This window comes from Neomonachus schauinslandi, chromosome 1, assembly GCF_002201575.2.
Source record: "Neomonachus schauinslandi chromosome 1, ASM220157v2, whole genome shotgun sequence".
In the NCBI taxonomy this organism is placed as follows: domain Eukaryota; kingdom Metazoa; phylum Chordata; class Mammalia; order Carnivora; family Phocidae; genus Neomonachus; species Neomonachus schauinslandi.
In genome coordinates, this window is record NC_058403.1 from 125800552 (window position 1) to 125823660 (window position 23109).

The 23109-nt window shown below is 40.7% G+C and overlaps 1 long non-coding RNA gene across 1 annotated transcript in view; it reads right to left on the minus strand.

Annotated features, from left to right (window-relative positions):
- Positions 1–20185, minus strand: part of LOC110570741 — a 237521-nt gene extending 217336 nt beyond the window's left edge. The window contains exons 1-2 of the long non-coding RNA XR_002479744.1: positions 20166–20185; positions 13447–13565 (exon numbers count right to left, since the gene is read on the minus strand). This is a non-coding gene — a long non-coding RNA (uncharacterized LOC110570741). The remainder of the gene's footprint in view (positions 1–13446; positions 13566–20165) is intronic.
- Between the last annotated feature and the right edge of the window lie 2924 nt (positions 20186–23109).

Here is a 23109-nt window from a genome sequence, read left to right on the forward strand (position 1 = left end):
AAGAGGTCTGATGATTTAGGAAAGAATGCAAAAGGATTCCTTTACCATTCTCTACCCTCTGTGCTCATCTCAGAGAACCTCTTGAGTTTATTCTGAAATTTTAAAATTTTTATTAAAGTTCTTACTTGCTCATCACTTATCTTCTAGCCACTTTCAATTTCTATAAATCCTGAGTCTTTCATTTTTATCACTCTATAGGACACAGTTTAAAATAAAACTCCAATGAGTTAAGGGAAATTGAAAAAATGTAAACTCATGAAGGCCATAAACTATACAGTGTTGAGAGAAACTAACAGAAAGGGAGCCAATAACTATTCCAGAAGGAGTTAAAGTACTAAAACATAATATACTGCTTCATAAGTATAACATTTCTCACTGTCAAATATAAATAGTAAGTACATTATCAAAATGTAAGCTATTCATGTAATAGCTAAGCTATGTGACCCAATGAAATTCAAGATCAAGGTACTTTAACAATGACTGTTTCCATAGCATTCTCACAGAATTCAGAAGGAGGGTAGAAATCTAGGTTACAGGCCAAGCTCTGGTACACAGGAGCTAACAACTGGCCGTGAGCAAGTCACTTCCCTTCTTCTGGGTTAAAAATTCTCAGATTAAACATCGAATCCTAACAAAAGCCTCCTTGGCCCTAAGGCAGCTCTGCATCATGGGCTTCTGTAGTTCTCAGTATCTAAATCTCTACGACTTAATTATTTGTTCAATGTCTATCCTCTCCATTTGATGGTAAGTTCCATATCTATATTCACTTCAGATCTGCTGCTCCTGACACAGTGCCTGGCAGCAGGGAGGGAAGGAGGGATGAAGAAATAACTGACTCAATAAACTGACAATCAAAACATGAGGTGGTAAACCAGAAGACCTCTAGGGTGTGCTTGGATGCTAATGTATGAAGGGCATTTTTTCCTCTTGAATTTTATAAATGCTTGGGTTTAATTAGGTTAATACATACATGGATCACCTAATTTGAATAGAGTCTTATGCTTTATCTACAGGGAGAAAAAGGGTGGCCAAGGATACATGAGAATTAGGTCTTGTCCCTGCCCTTCAAAGAAATGGGTCTGGCTAGAAAAAAAAAAAAAAATGAATAAAACAACTAGGACAAAGGAACAGAACTTTAATGAAAATAATGACTTCACCAGAGAGATGGAGAATCAGTAACAGAGTAAGTGGTCTGAGCAAGAGGAGTTGGGATGACTCTCAATTAGGAGAATGCACTACACAGAGAGGAGTGCTGACTCTCCTGCAGCCACACGGACCAAGTGAGACCTGACAGAAAAGAACCCAGGCCTCTTCCATTTCCTGGTAGTGAAAGGAAAAAGAATCCCTATAAGTCAAAAATAGGGCTCATGTTCCTGAGATTGTAGGGTCACAAGAGAGGAAAAGGTAAGATTTAGATCAACAGATAAACTCAGATATGGCTGAATCAGTTCTACTACAGACTGCTTTGGAGGCAAGCAGAATTGGGGCCCATTTAGAAAATAAATGCTACGCCAGGAAGAACCAAGCAAGTGGTTATTGAATAGAAATATAGGAATGGTAAGTAAGTGAAAGTAAAGGGAATGAGTAACACAGACTACAGAAAGAAACTATTAATGCACCGAAACCCCCTATTCTAAGCTCCTGTCATGTGCTTCCCACAGTGCAGGCAATATAAATAATGCCAAGAGAAGTACATGGCATGGTCCATGCTTATAGAGGCCTTATTGTCTAATTGTGGGGACAAATAATTGAGGAAAAAATTCCAGTAAGCAATAAAGTCTCCTAGTCACAAAAATGTGGCCTCAAACTATACTATCCAAAGAAGCAAATCTAGGTAAACAAAAAGGCCTGGAGCAAATCTGTGAAATGGCACTTCTCTTTTTGGACTTCTCACCCCTCAGGAGCATTCTTCCCCCATTTTTTTCCACCCTGGGGAGGAGGGCTGGTAGGCACAAGAGAATAGCCACAACACTTAGCAGCCTGCCTTGCAGCCAAACAAAAGAGGACGGCAACCCCAAACAGACAAGATGTGGCAGCAAGCTTACATCTGACTGCAGCAGTGATTCTAAGGGCAGAGCAGGGTATGACTTGCACAAGACCAGATGCAAGCCCTTTTTCCTTCCTCAGGAGCCAACCCTCAGAGGGGCAGTCAATTCTTCCTAGACAGGGCCTGATCCCATCAGCTCTTCTTCCTAAATTCTGCGGGAAGAGGGGAGAGCTTCCAGGAACAGCAGAAAGTTCTGATTAAGCTCACAGGGCAAGAAATTGAGAGGTTTATTTAAAACTGTAGGTGGAGTAGGATATCTGACCTAACACAAGTTAACAAAGCAGCCATGTATTTGAGCTGATAAACATCTCTCCTTCCATTTGCTTTTCTTATCCTGCTGCCCATAGTTAAAAAAAATTCAACTTGCTCAGAGATTGTATTTCTTGCTTCCTCCAACTATGAATACTTCCGTGAGGAAGAGCACATGGCTGAGGCCCTGGTATCTCCCTGCCCTTCAGAAGGATTAACAAGCCACCAAGCACAAAGCAGTTTCACAGTTTATTGTTACCACTCACCCTTTCTTCTCCCCTGAAACACACTCAAATATGGGCACTCCCTCCATCAACGCCTAAGGAGTGAAAATGTCAAGGGGCCCCTGTTGCCTGCCTGTAATACGTCTTCATTCAAAGAAGTTACACTAGATCTTTCTGATTATGAGAAAAAAAAATTTATCTAATTCTCCAAAAGAGGGACTTGGAAAGAATGTAACACATCTTTCCATACCACAAACATTTTTGTGGCTTTTTATATATTTCCTTCAAAAGCCTGAGGTAAAAAGAGACAAAACCACTGGTAAGGGTCCATTTAGCAATATACGTGAATAAGCAAAGAATGAAGAAGAATCCAAGTAGCTGTACTCCTGTCTCTCACCAAAAAAATTCAAGAACAAAAAAAAGAGAAAATAATTCAATGAGAACCATACATCTATATGAAATTACAGACCATTTTAATAACTAAAAAAACCAACAGATCAAGCTAGAAAAGCAATACAAGCATTTAAATTCTTACCTTGAGTAGAAAAAAAAATAAGCCTTATTTTGTGCATAAAACAGTAAAATGTTGAAAATGGAAGGAAAAAGGGGGCAGGAGGAGTTAGATTTAGGAAACCAAAATTTATAGACCTAACATGTGGCTTAAATAATTTGAACAAAAAGTAGAAAACCATAATTTAAATAGAATGAACAAAAGAAACACTGATATGCTTGCAGCTCCACAGTCAGAGAAGGGCAGAGCTGCCAGGAGAGCACCACCATCTTTGAGAACACTGGCAGGCTTATTCATGCTAGCATGTTATAATTGAGAATCAATACAGGGCAGAGTCTGCTTAAATGAACTCCGAGAGTTTGTCCAAGCAATCCTTTTAATGTCATGTTGCATTTTATTAAATGATGTTTGGAATAAAAAGCCTGCTGGCTGGGCCTTAGAAAACTTTGTTTTAAAGAGGTATACCTTACTTTACAACAACAGCTATAATCACAGCATTTGGGCTTTATGATAAATCTCACTATATATGAGAGGAAACAAATGTGAAGAAAATGAATCCCTTATCAAGGTCATGTACAGTGACCTTAAAGTTGCTGTCAATTTCTGATGTGGGCAGATACACTAGAACATCATGAATGTCCATGAACATAATTTTCACAACCCAAGGGGAAGGAGGAGAATATATCTTTAGGTGCTTGCTGATAGGGCTAGGAGTACTGGGGCTTTTATCAAAGAAAAATGTAGTTAGAGAAGGTATGGAAGTGGTAAGTATGGCTAATCAAGAATTGTGATGCAGACCAGCTCTGCTATGATGTTCAGTAATCTAATCAGCAAGCATGTATAATGAGCCTATGTGCAGAACTCTGTTTGAAAGGCAGAAAAGAGGACACAGGTGGAAAAGCACCTCAAGTACCATGCTCATAAACATACTCTAAGGTGGTATTATGAATCCCATCCTAAAAGAAAATTGAGGCTGACAGAAATCATATTTTGCCCAAAGTCACATTTCTAAAAGCTGATATAGACAGGATGGATATACAGATCCCGCTACTAGACCAAGAGTCTATCAATACTACCAAACCAAATGGTCATTGAAGAGAAAAAAGGATATTCTATGCAGAGGGGAGAGAATGGGACTAAGGACCAGTTTGTATTAGAAGTTTATGCACAGAAAGAGTAGAAAGGTCAGAAAGTTGGAGTCAGATAGCATTTATGCCTAGTTAAGAAGCACCTTGTCCTACGGCCAGTTGGGAACCACAGAACTTTGGAAATAAGAGAAAAATCTAAGAAAGGGGGGAAAGAGCTTAAAGAATCTAAAGGCATTAAAAAAGGCATTTGGAGAAACACAAGAACAAAAACTTAAAATCAAGCACTGTACTAACATGGAATTTTGGTCTTTCCAAGTAAAAACCTAATTTTCTAAGTTGTGAGTCCCTAAATAATGTCCAAATGTTTAATGCTTTACTGATACCAATAATTAAAAATTTCAGAAGTGATCCAATAAGTCTTCTTTCCAATAGAAAAGGGACAGCTTTTGATAGCTAAGAGAAACATGTGCCTGTCTTCTTCCTTGCCCACAAAGTCTCCTCTAAGGGGGTGTGCTGATAAAGAATGGGTCATGTTTGAGGACATTTACTTCAGCCACAGCTTCACTTCTTGGAAAGGTGAAGGCCAAGATGCAATGATGGGCTCAGGAGGGAAAGGGTTGAGAAGGATCAATCACCCCTTCCTGTGCCTCACAGGAAGGACAAGGCAGTTCACCAAGGCTAGAGGTTTCAGCCCAGCCCTCAAGCATCTACACCCACAGTCCTTACCCCTGTGCACATTTACCACTCACAGGGAGTGGCTTGTAGCAGGACAAAAATCTCAGGACTCCGGATCCTGGCTCTCGGCCATCTTTCAGAATCTCTTTACACCCTAGAGAGAGATGTCTTTACTGTTGCTACAGAATCTTCATGGAGGGGCTGCAAATTAATTCCTGATTTTATCAGAATACAATTTAGTTTTATTTTTGTAAAAAAAATTGCATATGCATAAATTTGAGTTACTTTAGCTTATACTGTAAAATTAGTACTTCTTTAAAGATTTTAATCTTGCAATATGTGGTTATCTAATATAAATTTTCCTGTTTAGAAAAAATATGGGTATGTGTTAAACCTCACTGGATACAATTCTATATTTTTCTCTTCTCCTTTCCATTAAAAAAAAAATTCAATAGAGAGGATGGAGAGGGATCGTCACAGAGTTAGAAGAGGAGAAACTGCAGCAAATGATTCATCTTTGCTCTTTTTATCTCAGTAGTCAGCAGCTGGGTGAGAAACCTGATCCCGTAGCAGCAATAGGACATATTCTTTTCTCATTCAGCAGTTGCAGAAGCCCTGCTGAACATCTCTTCTGCTGCTTGCAACAAAAGTTGCATCTCTCTAAGGAAATACTGATTGTCCATTTGTGGCACCACCATGCTCTAGCTACTTGAGAAGTGAGAGAGCCTTAAATGAATTCCATGAACCATGGTCTGTTTGCGCTGCCATCGACTGCACCACTCACAGCTGTAGGGGTCCATGGAGCCAGGACCTTCATTATTACCCCGACACAGAATTATCAGTAAGTACAGAGCCTTCCGTGATATGGGAATGCATTACCTTGTAGAGTCACAATCATTGGTTCAAGTGAAATTAACTCTCCAAGATCAGTGGTAAATGCACAAAACATTAAGTCTACTTTGTAAGGGAGTAATCCCAAAAATGACAACATCTATATGGAATTTATTTTCAGAGTCATAAGCCAAGTTATCTTCCTTTGTAGAACTGGAATCTTACAAACTCAGCTGTTGAACAACATTTGTCAAAGATGTCAAAATGTCTTTCAACATTTAGACAGCCACCTAGCTATTATTCCTGTGGGATACATGGGTGGCTAGAGAATCACATTTGACAGATGTGAAAAATAAGATATCCATATGTAAAACACAACTCTTCATTTTCCAATCATCTAACCCAGCAATTTCCCTACCCTTCTGCACTGGGATGCAGCTAATCTTCCCAAAAGAATGGATTCAGGCTTTTTTCACAATTGCTACTGAACATGTAGGCTTCTCAGTCTTCCAATTATTTTTTATACACCTATCCCACAAATACTATTTATCCTGATTCTAGGAGTTAAGAATTCAGGGTCCTAATGCTAGAGAGCTCATGTTGTATCAGTCTACACCCCACCATTGCGCCTTTCTAGAGAAACTGCCAGGACCACAGTCCTACTGAGGCAAGCAGCCCAGGCCACAGCTGTTTGGACCAAGAGAGGGCATCAGTAGCCCTAAGATTTCTGGTAAAAGAGCTTTAACAAGTAGGGATGATAGTTACTATAGAACTATCCTATTCCTTTTCTTCTTGGTCTGTACACAGATCACCAGTTAGGTTGTGAGGACAAAAAGGAAAAACAGGAAGAGGAGTACATGAGGAGAGAAGCCAAAATGGAAATGTTGTGCCATGTCAAGGGTCAAGAAGTAGAATATGGATTGACCAACCACTGGTAGTACAGACACATCCTGGAGTTGCAATAGATCGGGAACAATCTTCCTGGTCCTGAGTTAGGTCCTATCCCTGTGAGGTCTGACCAGACTACACCTCCTTCTCATTCTGAAAGACCCCTAGAATTCTTCCCAACTTGATACATGTCTGACATTGATTTATTTTCTCATGCATCCTTAAGCCTTCCATTTATTAAGGTAACTTGATCGAATTTCCATTCTTGTAATCAGACATTTATATGGGCTCCACAGCAAAATGACTCAAAGTGTTCCTTTTCTCTTTACTAACTATAACACAATCTTAGATCTCCCGTTTGATAGCCTACATATAACCTCACAAATTTAGGGGCTACTTTGCCAATATTTGTGAAAGAAAGGAAATGGCTAAAAAACCTTGGATTGCCTTTTAATTGCCCTTGTTGAGTTTTTTCTGCTGCCACATGCAGACCATAATTTATTTTCAAGTAGATGTAGAAGATTTAGCTACAGTGAGTCGAGAATGAAAACCTGGCATCCTATGGAAGCTTCATAGTCTCTCCATCTTCTGTGGCACTGACCGGTTCCCCTGTGTGACTTTTGAGTTGATTTCAAGGCTCAAGGGTCAATTTTTACATTGGTAAAATCTGATTCTTCCAATCCCTATAGGATAAAATTGGTTTCCAAAGCTATTCAGCACTGGGAAAAGGTCAGGTTATATCAAAAATTAATGAGCCAGCCCCCACAAAGCTCCTGTACCTTCCCAACTAATTACTCCTCCCTCTCCCAAAGAAGACACCACTCCTTTCTCTAGCAGCTAGTTATTTTCAATCACAGGTATTTGGAAATGGGAGCAGGGGGATATGTTGGTTGACTCAGTGACTTGGTTAGAATAATATGAGCAGTTAGTAACCTGGGATACTAAACACCCTATAATGGACAGAAATGGACAGAAAAGTTCCATACAATGATGAATCATTCTATCAAAATGCTAACAGCACTTCCCTTGAGAAGCACTGAGCCCTCTCCAAAAAGCAGGAAAGAAAGGCAAACTGAAGAGAGGATGGCAATAAGAGAACAAGCAATGCACTCCACCAGAGGTGAAGCAATCAAGTAAAGGCTGTCTAAGGATCAATCTCAGGCCCTGTTGACTTCCTTCCCCTCACCTCCAACAATACTCATGGCATACTCCCTACTCTCATTCCCTCTACAAAACAATCCTGGGCTCAGTTAGATTTAAATTACATCTTTTTAAGAACTGTCTTTATTTCCACAACTTTTCATTTGTTCTAATTATGATAGTTTCTGAGCAATATTGGTAATAGTAATAGACAATATCAACAGAAAATTCTCCCATGTTGCTAAAATTCAATATCAACTGAAAATTCTTCCACATTGCTAAAGGGCTTAATTACTAAATTTGTGCTGTAATATGTCTGTTAAAAAACTGCTTTAGAGACTAATTCTCCAGGGCATAACTCTCTAGAGGTTAAGCTTATGAATTACTACTATCTTATGAAACACTTTCTTGAGCCACACTGGGGCTTGGCAGAAGGAAATGTGAAAATTCTCTTGCCACCTCTCCCAGACTCTTTGTTAAGCTCTAGGCAGTATCAAAAGAGACATCCCGCACAAACAAGCTTCACCACTGAGGGTCAGGCTGTGGAGAGACCAAATGGAAGGAGACGGCTCAGAAACCTTGGATTAAAGGGCAAATATTTTAGAGGCAGTATACTCGATTATGTCAGAGAGACAGGCCCATGGCACTTTCTGGAAGAGAGAGATTAAACAGCAAGGTAAAAGTTCAGCAAGATACACTCACAGACTGAAAGGCTCCTCAAGATAAAGAAGTCCAAAATGCAATTCTGTTTTAAATGAGACGAGGTCTTGTTATACAAGAGCATATTATCACCAAAAAAAAGTTTCCAGAGCGCCTGGGTGGCTCAGTTGGTTAGGCGACTGCCTTCGGCTCAGGTCACGATCCTGGAGTCACAGGATCAAGTCCCGCATCGGGCTCCCTGCTCAGCAGGGAGTCTGCTTCTCCCTCTGACCCTGCCCCCTCTCATGCTCTCTCTCATTCTCTCTCTCAAAATAAATAAATAAAATCTTAAAAAAAAAAAAAGTTTCCAACAAAGAGGGTACTTACAGACTAAAGCTCTATGCCCCCTAGAAATTCCTGGGATTATAGACCTGTTCTGTGTCTGCACGGTCCAATATAGTATCAACTACATGCGGCTATGGAGCACTTGAAATGTGGCTAGTGCAAATGAAGGACTGAATTTCTAATTTAATGTTAATTCAAATAAAAAGATACATCTGGCTAGTGGCTACTATATTGAACAAGGCAGGAAAAGGCTTAGACCATGATTTGAGAAAATGACCTAAGAGGTTATCACAAAAGAAAAAGTCTTACATATCTTCTGACCACCTGGAAAAATACTTTCTTGGTGTCCTCCCTGCCACATAGACACAATTCATAAGATTTCACAACATCAGAAACCACAAGCGCACTGCTTTTCAAATTTTAGCATTCATCAGAGTCACCTGGAGGTCTTATTTGTTGTAAATTTTGTGGTGTGTCTAACAATTACGGGGACCAGAAACACAGCAAGGCTGAACTCAAACCTGCCAGGACAGTCTACATCTAATTCCTGCACTGACCCTGTCTTAGAGTCAAAATGAGGCTTTCTATTAGAATAATGCAGGTCCAGGTGAGGGTTACTGCCTCTTTCACCATTCCAACACTAAGTTCTAAAAGTATCAAAAGAACACATGTTATATTAAAACCTTTTATTTATCACTCAAAAGGCATATGTTTAAAGATAAATTCCCCCTTTCCATATTCCCAAAGAAGAAACAGAAATTAAAAGGTTCTAGAATAAAAATGTTTCTCCAAACATTCTGTGGTCTTTATTGTATTATCTTCAAAATCTGTTCTAGGATCAGCAGTCATTTGGAGGGATAGATTTCTCTTGAAGGTTACTTTTTTTTTTAATTTAAATTCAAGTTAGTTAACATATAGTGTAGTATTGGCTTCAGGAATAAAATATAGTGATTCAGGGGCACCTGGGTGGCTCAGTTGGTTAAGCATCTGCCTTCAGCCCAGGTCATGATCTCAGAGTCCTAGGATTGAGCCCTGCATGGGGCTCGCTGCTCAATGGGAACCCTGCTTCTCCCTCTCCCTCTGCTGCTCCCCCTGCTTGTGCTCTCTCGTGCTGTCAAGTGAATGAATAAAATCATATATATAGTGATTCATCACATGTAACACCCAGGGCTCACCACAAGTGCCCTCCTTAATTCCCACCACCCATTTATCCCATCCTCCCACCCACCTCCCCTCTAGCAACTCTGTTTGTTCTGGTTTGCCTCCCTCTCTGTTTTTATTTAATCTTATTTTTCCTTCCCTTCCTCTATGCTCATCTGTTTTGTTTCTTAAATTCCACATGAGTGAAATCATATGGTATTTGTCTTTCTGACTTTGCTTAGCATGATACACTCTAGTTCCATCCACGTTGTTACAAAAGGCAAAATTTCATTCTTTTTGATGGCTGAGTAATATTCCATTGTACATATATACCACATCATCTTCATCCATTCATCAGTCAATGGACATTTGGGCTTTTTCCATAATTTGGCTGTTGCTGACAGTGCTGCTATAAATATTGGGGTGCATGTGCCTGCTGAATCAGCATTTTTGTATCCTTTGGATAAATACCTAGTAGAGCAATTGCTGGGTCATAGGGTAGTTCTATTTTTAACATTTTGAGGAACTGCCATACTGTTTTCCAGAGTGGCTGCACCAGTTTGCATTCCCACCAATAGAGCAAAAGGGGTCCCCTTTCTCCACATCCTCACAGACATCTGCTGTTTCCTGAGTTATTAATTTTAGCCATTCTGGCAGGTGTGAGGTGATATCTCATCATGGTTTTGATTTGTATTTCCTTTGAGGGTTACTTATGTTCTTTGGTCTACTTATACATGAGTCATTTTAACATTAAGAGACCACCCTATCAAAAACAATCCCTTAGATGTGGTGTATACACACACACACTGGACTATCACACAGCCATAAAAAAAGAATGAAATCTTGCCATTCAAGACAACATGGATTGACCTATGTTGAGCAAAATAAGTCAGACTGAGAAAGACAAATACCTTATGATTTCACTCATACGTGGAATCTAAAAAACAAAACAAATGAATAGACAAAGCAGAACCAGACCTATAAATACAGAGAACAAACTGCCAGAGGGGAGGGAAGTGGAAGGATGGGTATAAATGGGTGAAGGGGAGAGGGAGATACAGGCTTCCAGTTATGGAATAAGTCACGGGAATAAAAGGCACAGCATAGGGAATTTAGTCAATGATATAGTAATAGCACTGTATGGTGACAGATGGTAGCTACATTTGTGGTGAGCATAGCAGAACACATAAAGAAGTTGAACCAATATGTTATACACCTGAAACTAACATAACATTCTGTGTCAACTATACTTAAATTTAAACATTTTTTTAAAAAGCAATTTCCAGGAGGGGAAGAATGAAGGGGGGGAAATCGGAGGGGGAGATGAACCATGAGAGACGAGAGACTCTGAAAAACAAACTGAGGGTTCTAGAGGGGAGAGGGGTGGGAGGATGGGTTAGCCTGGTGATGGGTATTAAAGAGGGCATGTTCTGCATGGAGCACTGGGTGTTATACGCAAATAATGAATCATGGAGCACTACATCAAAAACTAACGATGTAATGTATGGTGATTAACATAACATAATAAAAAAAAAAGCAATTTCCTTCACTTTTCTTCTCAACGTTCTTTCTGCCTCCTTCACTACCCTCTTTCTTAACTTTCCAAAAGAAAGCCTTCATTCAGAATATATTGCTGCAATGAATAGGGCATGAAGCTTTCAAATAAAATCAGAATCCAGTACTGTTCATTATTTCCCCTACCACTAATCATTAGCCCTTCTTCAAACTCCCAATATTCCTCAGTTAATACTTGCACAAGAGTGATCCTTGGGTCCTGGGAATTTGGGGAGACAATGTTTCTTAACATTTACAGAGCCCCCATGTAGTCATACAGTACTATGTACATCGCTTCCTTGGTACTGAGTTATAAATTCTGTGTCTCGTTTGCAGGTAGGGAATCTAGCATAATGAGGCTAAATAGTTAAAATACAGTCCCAGAAAAACTCAGAGCAAAATTCAATCCCTTCAGCAGTATTACTTCAGCAGTGGTTCTCAACCAGGCAATTTCCTGCCCCCAGAGGACACTTGGTAATGTCTAGAGACATTTTTGACTGTGGGGAGTGCTACTGCAATCTCGTGGGTAGAAGCCAAGGACCCTGCCAAACAGGCTACAGTGCAGAGCACAGCCCCCACCACAAAGAACTGCCTGGCTCAGAATGTCAACAGTGCCAAGGATGAGAACCCCTGCTCCTCTGGCAATTCTAGCATGACTTTCTTTGGCCCCCTAATCAATAAAGAATGGCTCCCTCTACAGTTTGATCCTTGTACAGTATTTACACAGAAACATGCCAATCAAGTGCTATTTCTGGCATTATATACTTTTTAGTTACTTTAAAAATACAAGATATATGGGAGCCACAGAGGAAAATGAGGACAGCTAGCAAAGGCAGGCTTCTTTTCTTTAATGAGAAAACCTAGCAAAGATCAGGTCCCTGCATCAGCAACCTCCAGGTCTGTATCTGGCTGCTCACCTGGACTCTTCAGTTGCTGATGAGCTTTGCAGCTGCCTTTTCTCTGCTTTGCTTATCTCTAAGCATGTGCATCACTCCAGAGCAGTAATGATGTATGCTTATGGGAATCTACAGAGATCTACATCCCCTAATTTTCTATTTTGGTCAGTAAATTGTACTCATTACTGAGCCATGTGAGGCACTGAAGGACATCAGCCTTTCTGGGTGCCCTCTGTATGAGCCTGGGTAATGGGACATTATCTGCCAAGGGTCCACAGTATTGAACTGAGATGCTTACAACAAACCTCCATCCAGTTTTTCAGCTGAGTACCATTTTTTTTAACCTCCTGTCTCTCTTTCCTAACCATCCTTAGCTCTGCTTAGATCCATATTAATTACAATTTTCTCTTCAAGGAGTCTGGTTTTAGTTTAAGCTCTTAAAGCCAGGAAGCATAGAAAGGTTATGATGTCTTTTCAACCCATCCTTCCTGGACCTCCACGTGGACTCTGAGAAGGGCATTCCAAATAGTAAATTTCTCCCTCTGGTCTCAAAAATCTTCAGCACAAATGAAAATCCAAAGCCAGCTTTGATTATAATGCTCCCAATGCCCACATTCATTATACTAGGGACTGCAAATAGAGAGGAGTGAACGGACACGTAGCTTCCAGTGACACTGGATAAAATAAAACGGAACAGGAAGAACCACATGTTTGCTACTGCTATTATCCATCAAAGTGGGAATCATCAACTCTTTAGTAAGCTGTTTCCTTCCTGGAAAAAAATTTAAATGATTAATGAAGGAAAAGTTAAGCGAAGTAAGCCATGGAAGAGGAGGATGCTGGGAGAGGGGAATATATGTCAACAGAGCTAACAGTAGGATATGGCTACAAGAAAAAGGCAATCAGGCCTGATTCTCTTTTCTACTACATATGTCAGGAAAGTCAACCAGCTCCTCCCATGTAAATCATACCCATTCAAACTCACTGAAAATTCCTCTGTTGAGGTATTTCCATGCAGTTTCCATCCCATCACTTTGATGGAATTTTCTCTTCATAACTGTTGATTTGTACGGTGTCTATAAGTTGAATCAATAAAGGCTTTGGGAAACTTTCAAAGACAGAGCACTTAATTGCACTGACTCAAAGAGGCTAGTGAGACAAGAACCTGTAGGACTTAGTAAAACCAGAAAAACAATGGCAGAGAATGCCTTTGACTTACCCTGGAGTAAAGGGTGTGAGAGCCTTCAAACGCACTTACATCCTCATGACCCATCAGCTCTGCTGCTTTTCACCACTCACTCACTTCTGCATGTTGGACCACCACTGATCGATCACCAACTGCCAAAGACAAAAAAATAAATGAATGCATTAGGCCAGAAGACCCACAACTTCAAGCCCAGAGCCGCAGCTCAAGTGAATTTGTGAGTAGTCTAAGTGCTTAACACATAGACCCAAGGAAATGTAATGGCTCAAGCCCAATTAAAGTTTATTTCTGGTTCCCATATACATACTGAAGAGGCAAACAGGTTGGTCAGTGATCCAAGCACCCAGGCTAACCTAAGTTTTGCAACTTTTTTAAAAACTTGATTTCCAAGCTTGCCCTAGGAATTTTCTTCATTCCAGCCAGCCAGAAGTGGAGAACAGCATGGAAGCTCACATGGGTATTCTCTGTGTTTTTTTTTTCCTGGAAGTGGGTTGCAACACTCTTCCACTTCCATTCACATTTTGGTGGCCAGAATCAGTAACACAGCCACACCTACAACCATGCACTGCTGGGCAGCTAATAGTTATTATCTATCATACAAGGCTGGCTCCAGCCCAACCAAGAAGACAACATTCTATTTGGTACAACGTTCTGGGTAAGACACTAGCACAATAACCTTGACTTAGTTACTTAAGAAGCGAATCTTGGTTCCCTGATTTTTTATCTGTAAAATACCTCTTCCCTCAGAGGATCAATGTGAAACTCCAAATGAGACAAAGCAGCACTTCTCAGACTTTAATGTGCACACATAGCACCTGCGCATCTTGACGAAATGCATTCCAATTCAGTAGGTCCTGAGTGAAGCCTGAGAATCTGAATTTCTCACAAGCTCCCAGATGATACCAATGCTGCTGTTCTCTGACCACACATTAAGTAAAAAGGAAATAGAGAATATTTTTGTAAACCAGAAAGTAATTTGCAGATATAAAGAATTCTCTCGGCACCAAATTTGATTATAATTCCCAACTAGCCAGCACTTCTAGGAAATGCTTAGTCCAGGTACCATATAAAATTTCATATAGTCACAGATTTTTAGAAATAGAACTTAAGTGGTCACTATTCTCTCTTCTTATTTTCCACACAGGGAAATAAACTCAGATGTCAATAATGCCCCCAAAATCTCACAATAAATTAGTGTACTGGGCATAGAATGCAGAAATTTTTACTTTTTTTCTGTTATTACATAAACTCAATTGATAGCCTTCTGAAAAAAGGTAATTTTCTTCTGCTAAAGCAAGAACAAATACTACTCTGGCCCATAACCAAAAAGGTACCAAAGGTAGCATTTACCAGCTTAGGTCACTATGGTACCAAATGTAGGCAAGGTGACACAGAAAAGACATCAGGAGATTTTTAAGCAGATGTTCATAATGTAGTGATCTCCACCAAAGTTATGTTCCACATGTCCAAAATAGGACTTGAACACAAATTAACTTCTGTATATGCTCTGGCAAAATCAAAAATATTTTCAATATATAGAAACTCTGAGTCACTACTATTTGGGAGACAATTAGAAAAAGAATTTGGGGTTGCAAATAGAAAAGAGAAATAAAATAACCAAGAATCAGCAGTTTCTGTGATAAATTCTGAGGACAAAGGAACCTCAAGATTTTTTTTTTATCCCTGGCATGTACGCTATTTTTGCATCTCTGAGATCATGGTGAGTCCTAGGAGCTTACAGTAAAAAAAACAGTGCAATGAAGGACGTCAGAAGTGAAAAACAGGAGTCAACCCCCCAAGTCACAAGTCAGAAAAGCACTATCTATCTGGAAATCAGATCAGATTGAGGGAGAAAGGAGGTTCTTACAATGCTTGTCATCTTCAATGAAGGAACATGAATATGAAAGTGTTTTGGTGAAATCACAAGGGAGTACTTACTGGGCAAGCAATGATAAATGGAAATCAATACTTGCACATCCATTATTAATTTAAAATGAATAAAATGCTATTAGCATCTTCATTTAGTGAGCAATTTTAAACATTTCAATAAAGGTAAAAGGGTCTAAGAACTTCCATAGGTTTACTTCTGTACTCTAACCCCAGCCCTCATGCACTATATAGTGTCTTTAGCTCCTCAAAAACTCTCCCATCCTGGCAATTTTCCACAACCCACTCTAGACTCTAGACTCTAGAATTTCTACCCTATTTTTGTGCCATGGATTCCACTCCCCCACCCCCAACCCAGCTTTGGCAGTCTGTTGAAGCCAAAGAAACTCCTCCTCAGAATGTGTTAAATGTTATAGGATTACAAAAGAAGCCTATTATATGGACATATTCTTTCCACGCAGCACTCACAGTTCCATGAACCTAATATAAGAATATCTGATTGGTAAGGGACTCTTCTAGGATGAAAGTTTTTCTTCTAGGAAACAGTATGCAAAAAGTTTGAAAAACCCAAAGATGCACATAAAGAATCCTGTGCAGGGTCAGTCAGTGAAGAACAAGCTGCAAAGAAAAGCCTGACCTTGAATTTCTACCCAAACTCAACATTATTCATGCTGTGGCTTTAAAATGCTACATTAAGGAATTACTCAGAATTTTCTTGGCTCCAGCCCTGCAGACATAGCATATTCTGAGTCCTGATGGCAAGTGGAGAAAGGCAGCATTGGAGAAGGAAAGATGGAGAGGAGTCTGAGCTTGGGTTCTAGTTCTCTAACGAGTTCTCTACCACTAACTAGTTCTGTTAGCTTGGTCACTCAGTCCTGAGTTGAAACTCTGCCTATTAGATGAGAAAGTTCAGTTAAACCACCCATAGGGTTTCTTCCAACTCTGAATTACTAGGATTCTAAGACAATACACAATCATTTCTCTGGAAAGAAGTATTACTGAGATTTCTTTTTGCCCTAGGCTCACAGTTTGAAATTACCTTCTAGATGAACTTTTCAGAGGCTTCAGAAATACCTTACAAGAGTCACCCTGCCACAGAATAAGACTTGAAAGAGATTTTAATAGACATGTATCACCTCAGCAATCCCAGTGATCAGGCAAGAAAATGGAGTTTCAGAAAGGCAAAGATTTATTTGAGGTCACATAATGAGACAATGTTAATGGACTGTTGTAACTACTGCCATCTAGCACCAGTAGGATTTTAGGATTCAGCACTGGTAGTAAAAACCAGCTCATCAGTTCTCTTGGAGACAGAAATAAACCTCAAATAAGCTGAGCCATAGGGAGTGAACTGCATGAGGAAGCAGGTGATTGGGGTAATGACACCTAGAAGCAGCCTACTGTGTAGTTCAGGCAGGGTCAAAACTGAGGTTCTCATATACATTGTAACTTCACTGGCAACAGCACTCACCTCCTTCAAATACCATGGTTACAAATTCCATCTCAAAGAACAGTCAAAAACAAAGAATAGCTATTTTAAAAGAGGGGAACAGATCAATGAATTCTGGCTAACAAGCTTAATAAAACCAAAATTCAAGATTTGGAGTAACATAATCTTGAAAGGACAGCTTTAGCTAAGAAAACCTTAAAATACTTCTTAGTAATTTCCAAGTTTTAGAAGAAAACGATTCGGAATAACTTTGACCCACCTGGACAGCCCTACAGTACAGAAACAACAAGCACTGCCTTTACTAATACTCTCACCACTACCTTCAGAGCATGTAATTACTGGATATTGATCAGGTTTAAAAGTCACATGTATATTTCCATAGTCCTGTCCATGTGTAGACTAGCTTTACCTGCAAAAAATTAGAACCATGACATTGTTGTGAATTTTGATTGAATCAGGATTTCAACCTCATGTTCAATTAACCAACATGTATGCCAAGAGCTTTTAAAACCTATGATATAATGCGTAATTGTTGCCTTTTCCCCTATACACAACCAGCAAAGTAATTGTACCCATTCCTCAACCTCCAACACACATTATTTCTACCTAATATAAACAGTTGGGCTTTCAGAACCTTTTTTTTTTTTTTTTTTTTTTTTGAGAGCTGATAGCCTTTCAAAATCTGGAGGCTACACACCACTGGTTTGCCAGCTCTGTTTCATCGCCTCCAGGAATTCCAGAGACAGCAGTGCCATCTACTGGTAGGGAGGGCACAACTTATTTCTGGAAGCCTGTGGGTGACATGAGCCAAAGATCTGAAAGAATGGCAGGCTAGATTGTGTCTTTGTGAGCCTTTCTTTTCTAGAGCATATAACAAACATAACTGATGCTTACAACCTGAGAAACGGAACCTCCGTAGGAGTTTCCACATGAAGGGCAGCTCCTGTGAAAGCCATACAAAGCCCAGCCAGGCTAGCCAATAATGAGCTCTGCCTGGAAATGCCTCCTTAAGGCTCCAAAGAACCTCACTGAATTAAACATTTCCTGGCTCTCCTTTTCCCCCAGTGCTTCTGTTATCAGATGATCTCACCCATGCCCCCACCTGTGGCAATGTTATCCAGCTTTATCTTACAGCATGCATCTTAGGGAAGGTGCTCAGATCCATCTCAAAGTGAAGGCTCTTATATTTACACAATGTGACACAGATCCCGCTCAAGGGACACTATTGCTTAGGTATGCAGGTCGGACTCTAATTTCTCTCATTGCTCTCCATCCTCCCTGTTCCTGACCCAGAGAACAGAAATGACAGAAAGGAAATGATTTCGTTGTTGCTTCGAAAGCAACACTAGTGGGCTTTCATTGAATCGGAAAATAAAACCTTGTCTTGTAGGTCACTGAGGTAACACTGCTTCCCTCAAGATGAACTAAGCCAGCCACTCTTTCTCTTTTACCTTGTATAAACCTATACATGTTTCTCTACTTTTTTAAAACCCATCTCTCTTCCAAAGGCTAAACATAAACATTCTATGACCTTTACATAATTTATATAAAAATGATATTTTTCTAAACATAAAAGCATATTTTTTCAAACTATACCACCTACCCCACCTTCAGAATTCCTTCTCCCCCACCCCATCACATGCCATCTTAAAAAAAAAAATCATTGGTAAATTGAATTATTCACACTAATTTACTTTATATTCCAATCTATGGGGTAACAACCTATAGTCACTTTAATAGGGTCATTTGTTACATTCCCAAAAAGCTTTGCAGCAACTTTACTTTCATTCACCTCAGAAAACCATCAAAAAGTTGATTTGCTACAGCTGATAAACGTTCCGATTCCCCTAACAAATTTAAGTGTTCCTGCTTCAATTTGTTTTAACTTGCCAAGTAAACTGATTTCTTAGCAAGTGTAGGCATTTCATAGGCATGGGGTGTGTCTTGGATGTTTGAAAAATCAGTGTTTCCTAAAGAAACAAAACTTTGTATGTGGGAAGGTAAGAGTAATAAAAGGGCTTTGAAGGAGTATCAGGAGGTCTCCAAGGAATCGGGTAGAGAGATTCTTCTCATCTCACACCAGAATAAGTTTTAAATAGATTACAGTGAAACTCCAGCATATGGTAAAAATCTTCCTAATGACTGATGAATCATTTCTTACCAAGTAAACCAACAGATACATCCAACAAAGTAGTGGAAAACTGAAGGGACTTTTAATATTTCATTATAAGATATACAGTATGCCCTTGCTATTACAGGTCTGGGGAAATGGAGAAGGAAAGCAGATGTCTTGCACACAACTTCCTTTTTTAAACTATGACTTAGAGGAGACAGCCCTCCATCCCCAACACACAAACCGTTTTTGGCATCCAAATGGTCTTTAAACAAGCACTTTTCAAAGAATTAAGGAGGTCTGAATAGGTGTAATTTACATCATGCCTTCCCTTCTCCCTACAGGCCATTAACACGCTCAAAATAATTACTCTCTTCTGCACACCAGAAAGACCTCAGTTTACAGAGATAACCGCCACCCCACCCCACTGACCCCCCCAAACCCCCATCTTCTTGTTGGAGAATCTCAGTGTTATGATCTGGTCCGCAGTTCACTGCAGGCATTTCCCTCCTCAGGATTTACCAGTCATCGGTTTCGCTGTATCTGTAATTCCTTATTGTAGCCTCTCATTTAGACCTGCTCCTGCTCATTTAGACCAGTGCCCAACTGCTTAAAAAATTTTTTTTCACCTCTTAACGAAGATCTGGATTCCCTCGGCAGGCTAAAAGCGTTCAGTATCGATGCAACTCTGGGGTGAGAGCTCGCGTGCAGGTCCGGAGAAGCCTTCTACCGGCAACACTTGGGCTCGGTCCACCGGTCGCGAACCCCCCCTCCCCCGCCCGCCCAGCCGCGCTAGGAATTCGGCGTCGGTCGCCGCCGGATTAGTTCGAGTCCCGCGGCTTGGCTAAAGTGACACATTTTTTTCCCCTTCCTTCTCACATGTGACAGGTCCTACTGCATTAAAGTCATCCCCTCCCGAGCCCAGCCCAGGTCCGGAGTCCACTGATGCCCGCGCCACACCACGCTCACCCTTTACCAGGGGAGGGGGCCGATACCAGCATCCCTCCAGGCGGGAAACAAAGGCAGAGACGAGGCTGCCAAGTGGGCAACTCCCCTCGGGCGGACTCGTCACCGTGGTGAGGATAGGAAGGTGCATTTAGAAGGTAGGGAAAGGGAAACCGAGGCACCCAACCAGCGTGGCTGAGTGCGAGTCTGCATCCTACCCGAAGCAGAGCTCCCCGGGCGGACCCCAGACTTCCCCCTTCACCCCGCCCAGCCCTGCCCACCGGGCTAGTCCGCACTAGCCGCGGTAGGGGCAGGGGGCCGCCCAGCGGCGGCGCTTACCTCAAGAGAAGCGCTCCGGCTCCCTCCGACGGCTCCGGAGAAAGCCCCGCCGCTCGCGCACGCGCACTCGCGCTCTCGTGGCTTCGCGCCCCCGCGCGCGCCCCTCCGTCCGGGCTCTGGCCCGCCCCAGCCCTGTCCGTCAGAGTCCACGAGAGCCAATCCGGTAACAGGAAAGGCCCGGTGCCGGTCACGTGGTCTGGCCAGCCAATCACCAAATTGCCCTCGGCAGCACCCGCTCCGATGTCCCTGGGGGTTCGGTTGCTACCCAGCCGAGCCAGTGCGAAGCGGGCACAAAGGGCTGAATCTGTTTTCCAGAGCTGTTTTTGCTCAATGAATGAATTAATAAGTCAACTGATATTTGAAATTCTAAATATTAATAGCAGTCACCTGGGTATCTTGTTAAAAGGAGGATTCTGATCCAGTAAATCTGGAATGGAAACCTGAGATTCTGCCTTTCTAGCAAGCTCCAGATGGTGATGATGATGCTCCTGATTTGAGGACCACGCTTTGAGTAGCAAGATTTTAAGGGCACCTGTCAGAAAATGGTTTAGCCCTTGTTCCATATTATCTGAAAGTTTCACGACCTTTTCTTTCCTTCCTTCAGTGATGGAAAGCATTCCAGGGACTGAGTAACATGGGAGGTGTCCTGGTGACGCTCATAATTTGGGCACTGGCTGAGGGAAAGTGCATTTAATTCCCACATCACCTACCCCTAGTCTATGGGGCAGCAATCTCTGCCAACTTGATGGTTGGAGTGTGGAAACTAGAAGTAGTAGAGAACACTAGGTTTACTTTCATTCTGAAGTATTTAGCATGTGTGTCAGAAAGCAACATAAGTAATTTTTGCTTTCTGGAAATTTACCTTCTGTCATAGAACTATATAAGCAAACTCAGAAAGAAACATACAGGAAAAACATGCAGAGAGCTATCGGTCTCAGCATCTTGAACAATTCAGGCATAAGCCAGAAAGGTTGTAAAATAACCTACGTTAGGAATCTTAAAAATTGCCCAGACATCCTTCTGTCAGTAATACCAGGGTCTGAAAGTCAGGAAGTCCATTATCTCTGCCATCTCTCAAAACGTGACCTAAACGTAAATGTGTTCAGACCTGCCAGCTAGAACCTTTGTTGTTCAGCATCGTCAAGCTCATATTACCTACCCAGTAGTGTACCAAGGTGATTCAAAGGCCTAAGTGCTAAATTCTCCAAAACCTTCTTTCCCCAGCTCTTCAGACCATGACAATGCTTCAACCAGCTTTCTGTCCTATTCATCAAGATGATCAGACTGCCACTTAGAGAAAGCTTCACCTTTGTCCGTGTATCTTGGGCCTCTCTGGCTTATCAACTCCAGAAGTGAAGCCCCCTTAGCAATCTTATACATTGTTTATCACAGTGTCTATATCAGAGATGGCTTAGCACAAAATCCAGGGTTACAGGCAATACATCAACAAACCTAGCACAACAATGGTTCCGGCTAGATCAAGAGTAAAGAAATATCTAATCAAGAAGAATCTATTTAAAAGTCTCAAAGTTTCTTTTGCTATCATTAAATCACTGTATCCCAAGCCTGGCTGCACAGTAAAACTTTTAAGGAAATAGATTTTTTGGGCACTGTGCATAGAGATTCTGATTGGGGTAAGGAGTGGAGCCTCAGCAGCTGTAGGTTCTAAAAGATCTACAGTGGTTTGTATCTAGCCTTGCTTGAGAAAACTGGCATAAACTGTCAGGTTGATGGACTCATTCTTTAACAAGGGAAAACCAACTCTGCAACACAAATCACTAATGACATAAAGACTCTGATAAGAGGAAAGTTTCCACATAATTTGTGAGAATAGATTTTTTGTTAAGGCCAAAAATAATTGACAGGTAAGAGATACTCCCAGCCTGTTGAGTGGAACAAACTGAAAAGCACTGTCCACAACTAGGTTTAATTCCAGTTGATTAACTAAATATTAAAAAAAAAAAACTACCACCTTTTAGCCATACTAACCAACTCTCTTAATATCTTCATGTGTTTTATGCTCTTCTTAACTAAAAGCAAATTTCTTTGTGAGCATTATTAAGAGTTATTCTCTGAGGTTTTCCCAAAGTGCAACAGAATCACCTGGAGTACTTGTTAAAATGCAGACTCCCAGCATACCCAACCAGAACTTCCTTTAGCCTCTCCTGTAACAATTCTGAAGCTGCACTAAGTGACATTTGAGTCCAGTGGTACCTCCTGATACAGAAAATATACATTATAGGCAAACCCTCAAGTAAAATAGATGTGCTATTAGTTTAGTTTGCCATGCTGGCTAAATAAATCTTATTTTATTTTAAAGAATTCCAAGAGATTCTTGATTCTTTTTCCTGGGTTTTTGCCAAATTCTGTCATTTTGTGAAATAAAGAGATTAGTGCTTGGATCTTAGAGAGCTGTTGTTGCCCAGACTTTTTCTATGGAGTGATATTTGCAGTAGTGGTGTATGACCTAGTTTTTAAATGAGTTAGTGAGGTCCCTTCAGAACAATGTGCCAACGAGAACCACCTTGCTCAAAAGTGACTTTATTTGTCACATCAGAAAAATGGAAGCCTAATGTAGGGGCCAGCAAACTAGCTTCCCTCCTGCTCTGACACTTTTAAAAATACATTTCACAGCATTCCAACGGGGGAGAAATTTTTCTCACCTTGTAAACTTGTAGCTTTATCTACTGAGTAAAATAAGGACAGTTTTCACTGATATTTAACTAGCGTGAATAATGTAAATTTTTAACAAGAAAAAAGCATTTATTTTTCTCATTGTGACTGTCATCATTACAAAAAAGGCAACAAGAAACAGAGATTCTTGCTTGAGGTTAAGAATTTGAAAAAAGAACATCCAGGCAGCCCTTCATTTTTGTTTCTCAGTCTGCCTGCCTCACATACATAAACTGGCTATCCTATCTCAAGAAATGGATATGTGTGTATC